Source organism: Pocillopora damicornis, chromosome 8, assembly GCF_964200805.1.
Source record: "Pocillopora damicornis chromosome 8, jaPocDami1.2, whole genome shotgun sequence".
In the NCBI taxonomy this organism is placed as follows: Eukaryota; Metazoa; Cnidaria; class Anthozoa; order Scleractinia; family Pocilloporidae; genus Pocillopora; species Pocillopora damicornis.
In genome coordinates, this window is record NC_142677.1 from 18193160 (window position 1) to 18205640 (window position 12481).

The 12481-nt window shown below is 39.7% G+C and overlaps 1 long non-coding RNA gene across 1 annotated transcript; it reads left to right on the top strand.

The window, feature by feature from the left end:
* Positions 1–35: 35 nt before the first annotated feature.
* On the top strand, positions 36–800 carry LOC149041695 (uncharacterized). Its single transcript, XR_016188942.1, has 3 exons — positions 36–135; positions 343–438; positions 545–800. It is a non-coding gene; the product is annotated as an uncharacterized LOC149041695 (long non-coding RNA).
* The last annotated feature ends 11681 nt before the right edge of the window (positions 801–12481 follow it).

A 12481-nucleotide genomic window follows, 5' to 3' on the forward strand; every position in this document is an offset into this window, starting at 1 on the left:
AGTTGTGAAAATTTAAAAAATTTCTTTTATATTTAGATATTTTTTGGGTGCCGCGGTTTTAGCTGAAAAATTTCACATGAGAAAAACTGAAGAGATTTTTTACAGATGATGCCTGGAAAGCAGTTGGCAAATGAGGTTAGGATGGTTCGTGTACTTTACAGGAAACGTGGTTTACGTTCTACTCATTCTTTCTTAAATTTAAGTGGTATAAATACCTTGTCTAAAACAGTAGTGTGATACAATAGCAGATATACTCGTTCCAATACAGCGACATGTGATGAACAGCATTCATTAATTTTTTGAACAAGTTCTATAAAATCATTTTACTCTTTCTTATTATAGCCGAAAACTGATCGAAGATTGGTTGTGCCATCACTGCAAACAGTCAAGGTACTTCGACATGATTCAGTGCGAGAGCCACTGCCACTGGTTTGACTGGTAAGACGTTTTTTTTTTTTGTTTGTTTTGTTTTTTTCCTTTTTCAGGTGTAGTAGAGTTGTTAGAAATTACCAAGCAAAATTAATCCGCGACTTTCTTCTTTCAGGTGTTGTGCAAAAACAGATGAAGAGCCCGATGAATGGATTTATCCTTCATGTGAACAATTACCTAGAAAATCTCTTTTCCACGAAAAAAACCCCCTCGATTGCGGCCAAGTCATATTTCTCCAGCAGAGCATACTGTAAATTAAAAACATCGGTCGCAGCGTCACGCAACATTACGTGATTTTCCAACGTGACATACAGTTGCTGCATTACTTTAAAACTTAGCGGATGAATTTTTCATCGCCGGAATATCGCTGAACGACCTCGCTGAGCAAGATAGACTCTGCCTTCTCTTCGTTATGTAAGTAGCTATTTCTTGTTTGACACATCGGCGTTTTCACATTGATATTACATTGTTCCGCTTCGAGACACGCGGTTAATAATACCCACGAGCAAGGGGTTAAGATGTAACTTATTAACTTTGCTATTTTTATCATCCAACTAGACCCTGTGAGCAGGGTAACTGGGATACCTGGATGGTACTGGATCCTTGGAATCAAGTGTAGTGATACTAAGGGTGTCAGACTAGTATACCGAAACAGTGAGCTCAAGTCTGGCTAAGGGCATACACCTCTTTCAAAACATAGGCATGCTATGCATGCAAGAGTTATTTTTTGTAGGGTGGTTGGATTACTTGAAGCATTGTTAGTTGTCTACATTCTTACAAGAGGAAAGAAGGGTATTAACGCGGAAAAGAACGAAAATGTCGAATTACCTCACAAACAGTAGATTATGTGTGTTGTGCGAATAAATGTAACCAAAATAAACTGTATTAGTGCCACGGATACCTGTTAATACAAAATGCAGACAGCAGACTGCAGACCGGATACAAAATATAGACTGTAGACTGCAGAGTGGGTACAAAATGCCGACTGAGAATCTATAGAGTTTTTACGTCTGGTATATAATAACATGTCTCTTACAGCTTACCGAGCGTCACGCAATCGCTTTTCCGCGATCAGCCTTCACGATTATTTGCACTATTGTGGAAAATTCCTGGCCCGTTTCTTGATTGAAATTGATCGTAATATAATTTCAAACCTTCAATATAGTCTTCTTACTTTGCGCACGAGTTGCTTGGTGTGATGTCTGTACAGATTTTACCAACGTAATAAAAGTAGATGACGTGAATAACTGATGGTAAAGTAAGCTTAAAACGGCAGAAATCGCAAGAAACTACAACGGATACACAGGGTTTGAGTAAGTTTTATTGATTTAACGAGAAAAATGTTCATATTTCGAAACATTTATCGTTGTAAATCGACCATATTTTGTTCCCTATACTATTCCTTATAACGCGAGTCACACATCTTTTATTGTGGATTGGCCGCGAACAATACGACTTACGTATGCGTCTGTAAGTATTTTGAGCGTTTGCGCCATAATGCTACAGGTGATCGTAGTCCAGACACGCTGAAATACAAACCGACTGACAAAAGAGGCGTATGAGCAAAAATCTCGTGGTTCGTCATGTGACCCGGCCCTGTCCATGCATGACAACGTCAATCATCATCAAGATAACACGCGTGATCAGCATGTGAACACCTCATTGGATCACAGTTAGTTGTCATTGCCTTGAGGGCCCAATGACCAATGGGTACTATTGCGCAATTTTTTCATTTTGTGGCGGAGGAAAAAAACTAGACCCTGTGAGCAGGCTAACTGGGATACCTGGATGGTACTGGATCCTTGGAATTAAGTGTAGTGATACTCCGGGTGTCGGACTAGCATACTGAAATAGTGCGCTCAAGTCTGGCCAAGGGCATACACCTATTTCAAAACATAGACATGCTATGCATGCAAGAGTTACTTTTTTGTAGGGTGGGTGGATTACTTGAAACATTGTGAGTGATGTCTACATTCTTACAAAAGGAGAGAAGAATATTAATGTGGGAAAGAACGAAAATGTCGAATTACCTCACTCACAAGTATTTTGTGGTAGATAATGTGTGTTTTGCGAGTAAATGTAACCAAAAATAAACTGTATTGGAGCCACAGATACCTGTTAGTACAAAATGCAGACAGCAGACTGCAGACCGGATACAAAATATAGACTGCAGACTAGGTACAAAATGCAGACTAAGAATCTGAAGAGTTTTTACATCTGGTATATAATAACATGTCATCTTACAGCTTACCGAAAGTCACGCAATCGCTTTTCTGCGATCCGCCTTCACGATTATTTGCACTATTGTGGAATATTCCTGGCCCATTTCTTGATGAAAATCGATCGCAATATTATTTCAAGCCTTCAATATAGTCTTCTTACTTTGCGCGCGAGTTGGTTGGTGTGATGACTGTACAGATTTTACCAACATAATAAAAGTAGATGACGTGAATAACAGTGATGGTAAAGCAAGCTTAAAACGGCAGAAATCGCCAGAAAATACAACGGATACACAGGGTATGAGTAAGTTTTATTGATTTTACGAGAAAAATGTTCATATTTCGAAATATCTATCGTTGTAAATCGACCATACTTCGTTCCCTGTACTATTTCCTTATAACGTGCAGTTCCTCTCGTAACTTAACACCGAGTCACACAACGCGTGACGCGTTCATGAATTAATCGTTGGCTTTTCCTCGAGACGTGAGCTTGGGTCGCCTGTGACAAGACAATTGCGTAAACAACACTTGACATAATAACATTATACACAAAAAACACGGGATTTTGGATCATGTATTTATTAAAAAAGAATATCCATACAACTACAATGAAAACAAACATAAGATTCACCTTTCTGATCGTGAAATTAATACCATTCGCACTGTTATCGTAGCTACGTTCCCTGGCATCAAGTGAATCCAACATGACGTCTTTCTTCACTAGCAGTTTGCATCCATTTGAATTTTGTTCTTCAGTCTCACGGTAGTAGTGTTGTGCAGTATGCAATATGCAGTTTGGTTTCAGATTTCAGATTTTGCTGTTTACAACGAGTTTACGTTTTTAACTAAGACATTGGCATACTTGGCATTCAAGACATACAAAGCATTCAACGCTTTCATGGCTTTCAAGCGTTCGCGATTCTGTCCGATCCAAAATTACCGCTCAATAACATCTTTTTGTGTGGATTGGCCGCGAACAATACGACTTGCGTATGCGTCTATAAGTATTTTGAGCGTTTGCCCCACAATGCTCCAGATGATCGTAATCCAATTACGTTGAAATACAAAACGACTGACAAAATAGTTTTATGAGCAAAAATCTCGTGTTCGTCATGTGACCCGGCCCTGTCCGTGCATGACAACGTCAATCATCATCAAGATAGCACGCGTGATCAGCATGTGAACACCTCATTGGATCACAGTTAGTTGTCATGGTGTTGAGGGCCTAATGACCTCTGGGTACTATTGCGCAATTTTTCCATTTTGTGGCGGAGAAAAAAAAAAAAAAAAAAAAAGACGACAAAAAAACAAAGGCATTTTATGACTGGGCTACCACAGGTATCCCAGTAAAAAGACAACAAAAAAACAAAGGCATTTTATGACTGAGCTACCACAGGTATCCCAGTAATCAGGGACCGCGCAGAGGGAGAGGCTTGGGGGGCTTAAGCCCCCCCCCCCCCCACTTATTTGCAAGAATTGCTGGTTTTCACGTGACTTCACTAAATTTCAGACTTCAGAACTATTGATCCTCCTGAGATTTTACTTTCATGATGTATTAGAGCAGCTAAAAACTAATATTCAGACAAATTTTCACTCCAAATGGGTTCTTGGTTTAGCGATAGACTACTCTTGAATTTCTAAGCTTTTGCGTGACGTGGCCTTTACATGACGAGCGAGAGAGCTGTTATGTTGGTTTAAAAGGTGACTTATTTAGGGAAATTCAGCTATCTGAACAGTTCTTGTATTAGAATTAAGTATTATTGTTACGTTTATGAGTTCTTAGAGAGATAAATTCACGCTTTTGTAGCAAAACTCAGTGACAGATGTTTCAACCGAAAAGAAAAACACAGCGGAAAAGATTACCAATAGGCGACAGATCGCGACAGATTCGAAAGTTTACGCATGCTCAGATATAGATCTCAGCGAAGTTCCATGCCATTACGTAATGTTTTGCGACAAAGAAAACAGGGATGTTTCGAGCAAGATTTTTCGCCTTTCGTTCGATGGAATTTCCTAAGATTTTCTGGACCGTAAAATATATTGGAAATGGAGCCATTTCTGTCAGCGGTAAAATACAGGAGTGGCTCCAGTCTCTGGTCGTCCGCCTAAACTGACTAAATGAGTTTTGTTAGCGGAGCTTGGCAGCGGATGAATTTTTCATCGCCGGAATATTGGTGAACGACCTCGCTGAGCAAGATAGACTCTGCCTTCTCTTCGTTTATAGTAGCCATTTCTTGTTTGACATACCGGCATTTTCACATTGATATTTCATTGTTCCGCTTCGAGACACGCGGTTAACAATGCTCACGAGCAAGGAGTTAAGATATAACTTATTAACTTTGCTATTTTTATCATCCAATTACAGGTCGGAGCCATTCCTGCAGTTAGTCGTTAGTTACGATTGCACGATTGTTACCTGAAAAGGTATACTTAAAACAGTTTAACGCAATACAGTTTTTATATGATGGAATGTAGGGTTTCCAGAAACTGCACCCGTAATATTCATAGGCCTTCTACGCCTGAAAGAGAGGTCAACCGAAAAGAAAAACACAGCGGAAAAGATTACCAATAGGCGACAGATTCGAAAGTTTACGCATGCTCAGATATAGATCTCAGCGAAGTTCCATGCCATTACGTAATGTTTTGCGACAAAGAAAACAGGGATGTTTCGAGCAAGATTTTTCGCCTTTCCTTCGATGGAATTTCCTAAGATTTTCGGGACCGTAAAATATATTGGAAATGGAGCCATTTCTGTCAGCGGTAAAATACAGGAGTGGCTCCAGTCTCTGGTCGTCCGCCTAAACTGACTAAATGAGTTTTGTTAGCGGAGCTTAGCAGCGGATGAATTTTTCATCGCCGGAATATTGGTGAACGACCTCGCTGAGCAAGATAGACTCTGCCTTCTCTTCGTTTATAGTAGCCATTTCTTGTTTGACATACCGGCATTTTCACATTGATATTTCATTGTTCCGCTTCGAGACACGCGGTTAACAATACTCACGAGCAAGTAGTTAAGTTATAATTTATTAACTTTGCTGTTTTTATCATCCAATTACGGGTCGGAGCCATTCCTGCAGTTAGTCGTTAGTTACGATTGCACGATTGTTACTTGAAAAGGTATATTTAAAACAGTTTAACGCAATACAGTTTTTATATGATGGAATGTAGGGTTTCCAGCAACTGCACCCGTAATATTCATAGGCCTTTTAGGCCTGAAAAAGAGGTCAACGGAAAAGAAAACACAGCGGGAAAGATTGCCAATAGGCAACTCGAAAGTTTACGCATGCTTGGGTATAGATTTCAGCGAAGTTCTATGCTATTACGTAATGTTTAACGGCAAAGAAATCAGGGATGTTTCGACCAAGATTTTTCGCCTTTCCTTCGATGGAATTTCCTAAGATTTTCTGGACCGAAAAAGATATTTGTACACTTCCTAGTGCCCGTTGATAAAAAAAATTCATACCACCAAATTTGAGCTAGACGAAGAAAACAGAAATTTGCAAATAGCGAGGAAACTGCCTTTGAAACCCCTATTTTTTTTGCCTCTAAATGATTAGCAGGATAAATTTCACACAATGTAAAAATTTTGAGAGAATTCACCGAAGCAAATTTAAGATAATCAAAGGCAAAGCTAAGAAGAAAAGCGAGAAAATAAAAATTCTTTTCTTGCATGTTTACAAGTTCCAATGAATCTGAAGGGCTTCTTGAAAGGTAATCAAAGGCGAGCCTGAGGGATATGAAAGTTCCGCTTCTGTCTTTCTTGTTCGATTTTCTCTTAACGGAAAATGGTACCTGACCATCAAAATTAAAACCATTGCAGTAAAAAATTTTACACGAAAAACACAAATCTAAGCTGTAGCTAATCGATTTCCCCAAACAGAGTATTATAATTATAGCTTGCATTGTCGCTCGCAATCACGGAAACGTCTGCTTTGAATCGAAAACTGTGCACATTAATCCAATAAGATATGGAATAGATCCCATTTTCTTTTCAAACAAATCTAGAAAAACAGCTATAAAATCCACACATACCACAAAAAGGTATCTTGCAATGTCGTTTCTTGAAAAAGCCATCATGCTCAGTAGAATTGGCTCGTTTTGCCTTGAGAATCGTTCCTTCAGGCCCGTTACGTAACAACTCTGCAAGTGGAAACAAATTATAAAAACTTCTCTTTTGATAAAAAGAATTTCGTGTCAGTTTAAAAATAGACCGCATAGAACTTGTGACGAAAACATCGTTGTCATTTGACCTCGAGACAATGGTAGAATTCAATTCATATTTAAAAAAGATACCTACCCTCTGCCGATCTGTGAACAGACGCGGAATAATCATCTTACTTACACGATATCTAACGCGGTTGTGATTAGCTGTTCTCTATATTTGACTTGCTGTTCCGCTTTTTTGACTGTCCTTGCATAACTGCACAAACGAGCAGAGGAAGGTGTCTGTGACAGCTGGGGGTTGCTATTGTGCAAGACTCTGAGCCTGTGCATTTTTTTAACGAGCTGGAGCCATTTTTTGCGGTCCCCGAAAGTTCCCGCCAGAAATATCCAAATATGGACATAATGCCTTTTTATGGTCTTAATTACATGTGGTCTACATGTGTTCTGCAAAGTGCAAACATAGCGGAATCTTGTCACCTGGGTCAGCATTAGATTCCATCCACCAAAACCACCTCGGTCGGGAGGGACTGAGATGGAATATTTAATGAATTCCAAAACATAACCGAAGATTCTCAGAAATCCGCGAGTGATGTAGCCGAACATCTAAAGCTGTAAATCCCATGATTCTTAAGGAACAAACAGAAACAGCATGGCGGGAATTTTAAAGCGCGAACCATTGCTTGATGGTAGACATGAGGATAATTTAGGATACGTTAATTCTGTTGATAAGGCGTATGAACTTATTGCGGAGTTTGAAACAGGATTGACGACAAAGGTTTCGGGAACACTAGTATGTATATATATATATATATATATATATATATATATATATATATATATATTGATATAGCTCTTTGGCATTACCACGCTTTGCTTTCATGTCCAAATTGAACACTCTCTCAAGGAGGAGTCATGTCTCGCTATTGTGCATTCTCACTAGTTTATCTAGTTCGAGTCCTCTGGCATGGCTTAGGAACGATAAGCAATGTCATTTGGCTACCACAATTGTGGAATCGTTTGGGTTAGTTAAATACTTACACCTCCTTTCTCGGACAGAAGGCACAAAATACTCTGGGAAGATGCATGAGATATTTAAGGCTCAAAAATTCGTTTTTTACTGGTGTGCCTTTCCTAATTTTGAGAAGGAAAGTGTTTAATTGCCAGCACGGCCTAGATAGAACGGCTGCAGAGAAAAGGAAACGAAAAGATGCAGAAGAAGTACTCTACATAATATTTTCTTTTTATCCGTGACCTTTGTGTTACTACTGTCACCTATGGCTTGCTAATCCGAAAGGACAAATACACTCATGAATGGGTCATATGACGTTGATCTCGGAATACTTTTATGACAAACATGATAACAGTTCAATCTTAGCTAAATTGAAGATGGTTTAGAAGTTAACAATTATAAGAACTTTTCACTAATATATGCTGCGGACAAAAGAGAAAATATATGCAATTCTGCGTTTTTTGTTGTCTATCAAGCAATCATATGTTGGCTCCTTATCACGCTATGACACTTCCATTTTGTCACATTCCAAAAAATTAATTTGAGAAGTACACTATTGCTCATCTTACATTGTTATATTTACCTATTACAGAAGGCTGGAAACAAAGATTTTGTTTTCAAGAAAGGAAGATTTCTTGTTCAAGACACTAGCAAGTTTGACTGCAAAGCACAGATAAAAATGCGAGAAATTTTATTTTTTCAGAGAACAAGGTGGTTCCACTCATGTATACTGACAGAACGAATCCAGTTTAATAAATCAGATATGAGGCATGATTCCTTTTCTTCCATCCCTCAAAACAAGCGAACACACCGAGGTTCCAGTCTGGTCTGCAAATGAAAAGGAGGAAGGTGATCACTGCAAAATTAAGCATTAGGGTTCTTTATTTATAAGACATTGATTATTGTATACTGATATCAAGAATGTTAGGTTGCGAGTAGCAGCCAGCTGAGTTATAGTTTGAGTTTTATCAAGTCCATTACTTTGTTAAATTTAGAGTTACCTTGTCTTGAGAGGGAAATTGAGGAGCTATAATATACTTATCATCAATTAGAGACCACAAAGAAAAATTTGTTTATAGAGACTTTTGGAGGAGAGGGGTAAGACTTGTGACAAGCTGGCAGACATATAGATAAACTTTACTGCTTAATGGGTTACGATATAAAGTGCTCAGTATTTGGATTAGCTATGGCTCAACTTAAACTTTGCTTTTGCTTCAAGTTTAATCCTTTGTGATTTCTTTCTCTCTGTTTATTTTTCAAGTTATGTGACACAAAAGAACACCAAATGACATGGAATGCTTTTGAATATTAAGAGGCTGGAATAAGCAAGAAACCAAAACTGTATTTTAAACAGTACAAGATTAATTTGATCTTCCAATGTTATTTAATTTTAACCATTACCGGTAATAGAATTTGCTATTTAAATTTATCTCCTCCATTGCTTTGGATATTGTGAGCAAAAACAATCAAATAAACAAACAAACAAACATTTAGTAACGGCTGTCCTCTATTGTGGTCAATTATCACAAAATACATGGTATATAATGGTTTGATTCACCAATGAGGCAAAGGCCTTTCATTGTCTATCCATAAAAAGGGAAATAATTTGTAAAATGTAAGACATTCTGCATCTTGAGTGTATACTTATTCATCCATGTGAAATTAAAGGTTACTTGAAATAAATGTGGAAGATTTTCAGACCCCTGATAACAATTACTGATGGGCTGATTTGTAGTACTTAAAGGTTATGATTTTAGCAGAAATAGTGAAAGAAATTTCTGGATCTGGAATTTTGTTGCAAATATCTGTTTAAGTCAGTTAAAAACTCTCCTGTTTCAAGATTACATGATTGCCACACCAGAACCTTTTTATTCTATACTGTGCACCATGTTATGATTATGGTTTCAATAATAAAAGGTGCTGACTTAAGAACTTTGCAAAATATCTCTACATACAAAGAAATAGATTGTGGTTATGTACTCCAAATAGCGGGTCACGTCAGTCTTTTGTAAAAGAAGTAGCAGAAATTGCCATGGTGGTTTTGGTGGATGTTTCTCTCCATCCACCAAAACCACTGTGTAAATCATGTGTCTTTACTTCATAAACAAAAAACTCAACGGAACTTTAATCTGGAACAAAGCAATGCTACACGGCCATATTGTCAAAACGGACAACAACAACTCGAGCACATGGTCGAACTAAATGTTGATTGGCTGATCTAGATAATTGACATATCGTCACACGTACCCTTTCTTGTTTAAGGGAAAGGAAACTAAGCACGGATGAATACAAACAATAGAACTAAATGACCGAGCAACAATGTCCTCAGTTCTTGAAACGTAAAAGGAATGATAAGCAATGTCATTTGGCAACAACAAAGTCCTTAAGGTGACTCGGTGGTCGAGTCTTTCGGCCACTTCGGGTAACTGGACGTACAACTGGTTTGGGGGGTGAAGACTGCTCCGGCACTTTAACTGTCTGGGAGCTGCTCTCAGGTTCCTTGGAACAAGTTGTTTATCGAGATTCTTTAAGTGGTGGTACCTCAAAAGGAGCACTGGTTTTTGGAGGACTGACAGCAGGTTTGGGGATGGTGAGACTTTCGGACAGGTGAGTCTGTTCCGGCATGTGGATGGGCTCAGGGTTGCCCCTAGTGCATGCTGGCTCCTTACTGTTTCGGAGGTGTCTTCTATTTCTCCTGAAGATCTTTCCATCCTCGGTCCTGACTTCATATGATCTCACATCCACTTGCTGCTCTACACGAGCCTTGAACCATCTACCAGACCTGTCTGTAGGCTTTATACGCACAATTTCTCCTTTTCTCAGGGGGGAAGTTCCTTGGCACTGATGTTGTAGTGCTTGGCTTGCAGTTGTTTTCTCTTCAAGAGCTTTCCTCGGACATTCTCAACTATTTTGGGTTTGAGGAGTTCACTAGTCGTAGGAATCAGTGTCCTAGTACGGCGACCAAACATTCTTTGTGATGGAGAACTTTCTAGGCCTTCAGAGAGTGTATTTCTCCAAGCCAATAGAGCTAGGTAGAGGTCTGTTCCAGCTGCCTTGGATTTCTTTAGCAGATTCTTAGCTGTCTTGATAGCATTTTCTGCCTTGCCATTGCTTTGTGGGTAATGTGGAGAGCTAGTAACATGTTCAATGTCATAGCTTGTCATAAACTGTTGGAACTCACGAAAACTATAGGGCGGACCATTGTCAGTCTGCAGCCTGTTGGGAATTCCATGTGTCGAGAAGTGTCGCTTCAGGGTTTCGATCACTTCATTGCCAGTCTTGTCTTTAATTTGGTCGATTTCAAAGTAGCTGGAATAATAATCTACTGCGCAGAGGTAGTCTCTGTCTTCAAAATGGAAGATATCGCATCCACCTGTTTCCCACTGACGGTTTGGGATTTTGTGCGAGATAAGTGGTTCCTTCTGCTGATCTTTCTGGTACGTAGCACACACATCAAACTTGGCTAGTCGCGAAGGTCAGCATTCATGCCAGGCCAGTAGACTGTTTCACGCGCACTTCGCAGGCAGCCTTCAACTCCTGTGTGGGCACCATGAAGTCGTTCGCGTATTTTGGGCCTCAAGGTAAGAGGTATTACACATCTTAAACCTTTGAAGAGGATTCCATCCTGTGCAGTAAGCTCACCTCTTACAATGAAGTAGGGATGTAATTCTGAGGATAGGACTTCTTTCTGATCTGGCCAGCCTTGCAATATTACTTGAGTAAGGCACTGTAATACTGAGTCTGCTGCGGTTTCACGCTGGATCTCAGCCAATTGTGGTTCTGAAATGGGCAAGAATTCAATTCCATGAATTCGTTCCGTCTCTTCTTGAGTTGGAAAAACACTTCTCCAAGCGCAAAACTCGAGTTCTAATAATGATGCTATTCAAGAGCTAAAGGAATTTGTTGCTAAGAAACCCGCCAAAGATCAATACGGCTTTCTTGTTCCTTGGCTGGAAAGGTGGGTAGTGTTCATGGAGGAACAGGTCCTAGTGTGTTTACTGTTGCATTACGGAGCTCTCACGCTCAGAAGAATCGCGCAGAAATATACGTGAGGGATTGTATCTTGGGGACGAACCCTCTGACTTGTCCTCCCGGGCGGACGCTTTAAGCACCTACCAGGTTGATCCTCTATCGCACCGAGCAACAAAGCCTAAGAAGAAGAAGAAGAAGAAGAAGACGACGACGACGACGAAGAACTTGAATAAGACGTGGAACTTGAGTGAATGTGAAGACAGCCTAGCGAGTACATCTGACGAAGAGCAACAACAACAAGAAGTACTTCAAGGCGATGTTGAGGACCTTTCCGCTGGAAAAAGAGGGGCCAGGCGCCGTGTGCGAAGCCGTCAGTTCAACATTACATTGAAACGAGCAACTCAGACCGACCGATACAGGATCAAGTTATTGCCTGTTTCAGAAGAAGGTAAATTGCTTCGCAAATACGAGGTATCAATTACACGTGATTGACTTGGCTATGGGACCCAACACTGTATCAATTGGCACAACTCCGAGTTGCACTTACGAAGATGTCATGAAGAGCCGAACGGTGAAGATCTGCAAGTACTTGATTTGGGTGTACGTAGTCGTCCTTGGAGTCAATGAAAAGGACGATACCCTTCAACAAGCAGCACTCACTGAGCAGGAATTCCGCTCCATTTTTCAA